The following is a 6,000-nucleotide window of genomic DNA, read 5'->3' as shown; positions in this document are numbered from 1 at the left end:
GACCTAGCCTAGGGAGACAAGCTAGCATCACCATGCCAGGTGCCAGCATCTGCGGTAGTGGGGAAGTGCTGCCCTCAAGCGGCTGTTTGGGCAGTAAGCACCAGCAGGGAGCCAGGAGTGGAAGAGCAGAACATTTGTGAGCTCACCTGGGATTATCTTAACCACACACTCCAATTTCAGTTCTGCCTGGGTCATATGCCCACCTGCATATTCAGTTCTCCCTGGGAGAACTGAAATTGGGTGTGTGGCTAAAATATATATGCAGGTGGGCATATGAGCCAGTGGAATGTGTAGCCACAAGCTAGGAAACAACCTAAATGCACAATGATAGAAAAAATCAGGTAAATTATGGTTTGTCTCATAACCTGTGAGCCTGATATTATCTGTGGATGTTTAGTATCCTTTCTGTCCTTCTAAGCTTTCCCCTTGTGCGACAGGGGCTGAAAGCATGGAAATCACGTTTCTCAAGTGCCTGTTTGACTATCACTGGGGTGGCACTTTGTGAAGTTTGCAAAGCAGAAGAAAAAGGTGGGCCATTGGTTCTAGTAGAAGATCTAGGCATGTGTCTGGGTATCAGCAAATGACTGATGTGGGGCTTTGTCAGCAGCTCCCAGGTGCTGCAAGCAGCTAAGCTCAGAAGTAGTGATAGCACTGCAATATTTGTGTTTCTAGATCTAGAGCCATCCTGACCATTGTTTCCTTCCAATGGGAGGCATGTATAAAGGTTGTATAAGCCTTATTCCCTATGTCAAATTCCTTTATAGTGAAAAAAACTTAGAATGGCTTCTATTTTCAGAACCAAAACTTAAACTTAACTGATACAGCACAGCCTGTTGGTTAAGGCCCTGAACTCTGGTATCATTTAGACTTGGTTCAATCCCAAGATCTGTTTTAAGTGTAGTGAAACCTTGAACAAATTCCCTCACCAAACTGCCCAGTTTCTTCATCTGCAAAATGGGTTCACAAACATGACTACCTTGTAGGACTGTAACATGCTTTAAATTGCATTATATATATTAGCATCCATAAACGTTAGATATCATTATTGAATATTGCATAATAATTGCATTAAAATAGTATAATAGTAGATGGAAAGGGAAGAAAAAACTCCATGTACAGTATAATCTCAAATACATGAAATACACCAATGGAAAGATAGCAAAATATTCTCTCTCTAGGGTTTATATATGATTCTATTTTCTTCTGTTTTTTTTGTATTTTTAAAATGATCTACAAGAAGTATTATATACAATTTTATAAAAGGAATGACATATAATGCTATTAAAATAGCCTACAGTGAAGTTACATAAATATACATTCAAACCTCAGCATCACTCACAAATTCAACGCCTCATGCAAAGAAACACACTCAAATAATACTGTTTCCTTGGTATCTAATATTCATCATCTTTCTAAAGTTTTTTTCCTATCAGCCCAAGACCAAGTAAATATTGTGATAACTTCAGATCTGGGAACAGTAAACCCCCAGGTCAGGGAATTTGCAAACAGTGAATTCTGGAGGAAGCAAATATGTTTGTGGAATTATTCTGGGGAGACTGCTTCATTCTTACCACAAATGGGAAATGACTACTTCTACGGCAGCTGTGATATTCCATTCAGGAGAGGTTTGTTTCAGAGGTGTCATTGTTTTAGTTAGCCCTTATATTATTTGCATTAACTCTGACAGTCAGTTCTGCAAGACTTGGAAAGCCACACTTTCAGGTTTATGCCTTCTTTCGTCACAGCATAATTATTAATAGTGCCCCCTTTTTCTTTTGAAAATGTCTGGGTTTAAATAATTATGCACATATATGTGTACCCAATTTAAGACCTGCCCAAATAAGAGCGAACCTTTGGTTTTTTAATAAAGGTCTGTATATAGCATAAAATTGCTCCTTAGCATAAAACTGCTCCTTAGTTAACTACCCCTAAAGAGCATCTGTTTTGTTTTTAGATGAGCTTCCTGGCTTGAGAAGTTGCAGCCCACTTCCAGCCCACCTGAAAGCACCATACCTTATATATATGTTTTTTTTCTCCAATTAAAATACCTCTTGTGGCACTGTCCTCAAAAATGAGTATTTTATTTAATAAAATAATAGTTTCTTGAATATCTGTATGCATATTTATATCTATGTGGCATGCCCACCTGCTAAGAAATTCCAAGCACTATAACCCCACAATCATGTCTGTCTCTTCTCTGTATCACCAGAGACTCACACAGCAGCAATATGTAGAAAGTCAACAAACTTGAACTGAATTGAACCAAACTTGCTGTGAGTTACCAATAAAGGGATGATAGAGGAATCATCTTTGGGCTTATCCATTAATCATATTCATAGATACTGTTTCCCGATTTATCTTGAGAATAAATGTTCTGGTGAGAATTTTTATTTTTTAATTTTCTCCTTGTGATTTCATTGCACTTGTAATTGGGTCAGCATACAGCACAACTATCATCCATCAAATGAGTCATTGGGCTGAAATAAAAGATGGTTAATACAGAGACGTTGCCTTTGAGCTTATTAATGTAGTGCAGAAGATAAAATATATGTGTGGCATGTTTTTTTACTTGTTGATGCATGATCTGTATAACCTATAACATGAACCTTCATTCTTCTCCCATTACCTGTGGTTCCTTTCTTTGCCTCTCTACATGAGCATGTGGACTTTTCAGCTTCAAGATGGAGTACTAATTTATATGAGGAAGGCATAAGGATGCTCATTAGACTGCAAAGGTGATGAAGCCCATCCCTAAAATGTCCTGCAAGCATTCATGGAAAGCTCAACAACGAGACAGTTCCTTCATAACAAGTGCTAGATGAGTGCTACAGGATCTTTTTATTTTTATTTTTATTTTTTATTTATTTATTTATTGAGACAGAGTTTTGCTCTTTTGTCCAGGCTGGAGTGAAGTGGCACAATCTCGGTTCACTGCAACCTCTGCCTCCCGGGTTCAAGCAATTCTCTTGCCTCAGCCTCTCCAGTAGCTGGGATTATAGTCTCCTGCCACCAGGCCCGGCTAATTTTTGTATTTTTAGTAGAGACGGGGTTTCACCATGTTGGCCAGGCTGGTCTCGAACTCCTGACCTCAGGCAATCCACCCCCACATCGGCCTCCCAAAGTGCTAGGATTGCAGGCTTGAGCCTGGCCCAGTGCTACAGGATCTTAAAGGGAAAAGAGAGAAAAATGGGCTTCTGAGTTAAAAGGAGAGGACTCGTGGAGTATGTGAGGCATGAACTAGGTCTTGGATAATGAGATGAGCAAGAGGATTGCTCTTCTGGACAGGACCGCATACTATGCAGATGGATAGTAATTTCTGCTAGAGCTTTAGGCCCCTACCAGAAATTCTGGAACCCCTAATGGAGTGCAAAAGCAGCAGGATAACTCCATAGTTCAGAAGTAGAGGAGTCATGTGGACATGACTTAGGGATGTCCCAGTGACGACCCGTGTGGAACAGTGGGTACCTGTGTGCACCAAGGTCGGGATGAGATCTTGTCAGAAAGTGTCAGATTTACTCACATCGCCTGAGGCTTAGACTCATGTCTAGGGCTAGAATGGCAGGAGGAAGAGGAGACTCCAAATTGAGTGATACTACATTGTTCAATCTTAATGAAATGGGCTTTCAATCTTAATGAAATAGGCTATGAAAATAACAGTAAGTAGAGATTTGGAAAACAAAGAAAGTTGTTTATTGCACACTTTTGCTTGTCGACTGAAATATATATTTGCTATATATGACTCTCTGACGATCTCAAAAAATGGCAAATTCACCAGCTGTGTGTGCTACTGGCTTGCGGAAGGAATAGGAGAGGCCCTTAGCTCCATGGTCCATTATCAGTACTGCTATGCATGGGACTTACCTGCATAGTTTGCCTTGCAAGAGAGGGCGGGGCAGTAGGCTTCAAGTCACAGAGCAAGATCAGCCTGAATACTTTCCTTTTGTAAAAGTGCACTGGATACAAAAAGTTGTAATACAATTTGAGCTGCAAAATTGGACAGTAAATTTCAGAAGAGCAGCAGCTTTACCTGTCAGATTGTTAACTTACCATTTGCCTCAGCTCCTCCTGAAACAGATGAACAATTTTTCCTGTCATGCTTAATTTTTACATTTCTGTTCCCAATCTAAGCATGAAAGAGGAGGTGTTAGAGCGGGTAAAATGAAAAAGGATAGTGGGACAGCACGCATTCCAGAAATCAGCACGTATGAGCCCTTTATTCACATAACCCATTGTCGTTGGGTATATAATCATACATTGTCAAAAATAAGTGCGTATTTTTTGTTTTTGAAGAAAGTTTGCCTTAATGCATTCTTTATTACATTGAATTTATGTGCCTGTCTTTCTTGCCAATCTCAAGTTTGTTAGCCAATTTCCTACATGAAGGGACCCTGCCATGTGGAAGGCAAAGGCCTGCCAGGAGAATGAAATAGCAGCAGAACTGACCTGCTCTCAAAAATAAATTGCAAACATCAGCCTGGAAAACAGGCAGACTGTGTCATCATAAATCCCCTTTTCTCAATTCTCTTGAAATAAGAGTTGGCCAACCCTGTTCAAAGCACCAATGAATCATTTTGCAGGCATCTCCTGGGTGGAGATAAAAATCTCACTAAAATCAGAATTATTGAGTAGCATTTATGATTTGTCCCTTTCCCAGCATCTCAGGGTCACAATGGAACCTACCAATCATAGCAACTGGCCACTTACTCACTGCAAGTGAAGGCAAAGGGTTTCCATTACATTGAGGCAGGACAGAAATTGAAAATGTCACCTCACATTTTTTTATTTCATTGTTTTTTCTTTTTCTTGTGGTGGTAGATGAAGTTGTAGATGAGGAAAGGGTCAGCCTCTGAAAGAAGCTTCCAGGATTGCTTCAAAGAAAAATCAGTAATGGAGACGTTTTATATTAGCTATAATACAATTTTATTTTGTCTTTTTATTTCTTCAATCAAATTAATCAATAATAGAATCTTTAATCTCTGGTTTTATAACACTTAATATTTTTAGAGGAAAGTATGAAATTACATATGATCCGAATTCAATTTTTAAGAAATCACAGAGGCATGAGGGGAAAGCAAAATAGAAATAGTAACAACTCCATGAAATCTGTGGATTATAAGATCATTGATTTTTTTTTTTACTATTGTGCATTCTCTAGGTTTACTATTATCACAATTTTACCCTTTACGTTTTGAGGGGGATAAATTTGTAAGTACTGGTGAGAAAAAAATGCTTGAAAACCGTATGCTCTTTAATAACTATGGCCTACTGGGATACGCAGAACCGACTGGAAGCATGATCAATGAGAACTAAGACTGAAAGGAATCTGTGGTTTACATCAGACTGAGTAACTTGGGTCTAACCCAGTTGAGTCAAAAGTAATAGGAAATGGAATGTGCCTAGGTCTAGGTTCTACCCATTCTTTGTGAAGGTCCCTATGCTCATAATATGAATTTTTGCCTCAGCTTGTGACTAGATGAGATTCTATTGTCTGATCTGATGGAACAGAGGCATAATGAGATGTCAGCAGGTGTTCCTTTATGGTGGAGGTGGCAACATCCCTCCCACTAAACATCTACTTCCATCCCCTGATCCACAACAGTGCCAGTGAGGCTGAGGGTGGGGTGGATTCAGAAAAATTGAGAGAAAGAAGAAAAAACTTACACAGGATCCACAATTGGCCCTGAGATATATGCAGAAATTGCTAAAGGACTCCCTTTGCTTTAGGGACTGGGTGGAAGAGGTTGTCACTGAAGTCAGGTTGCAGTGAGAGATTGTAGGGCCATGGGACAGAATCTGACATTTTTAAAAAGAACTCCGTTATGACTAATAGACTCAGCAACAGGGTCTCAAAGTGGGAGAGGAGTCACAGTTTCTACATTCTTTATGACAAAGGTGTTTGGAAATTGCCTTAACTCAGCTGCCCTGATACAGACGCACGAGGCTAGGAGAAAAGGGACTATGGAATTTACTGAAAAATGATCCTCTCTTTAACATGTCAGG

The sequence above is a fragment of the Symphalangus syndactylus genome, chromosome 12, assembly GCF_028878055.3.
Source record: "Symphalangus syndactylus isolate Jambi chromosome 12, NHGRI_mSymSyn1-v2.1_pri, whole genome shotgun sequence".
Taxonomy (NCBI): Eukaryota; Metazoa; Chordata; class Mammalia; order Primates; family Hylobatidae; genus Symphalangus; species Symphalangus syndactylus.
Note: the sequence above shows the minus strand (reverse complement) of the source record.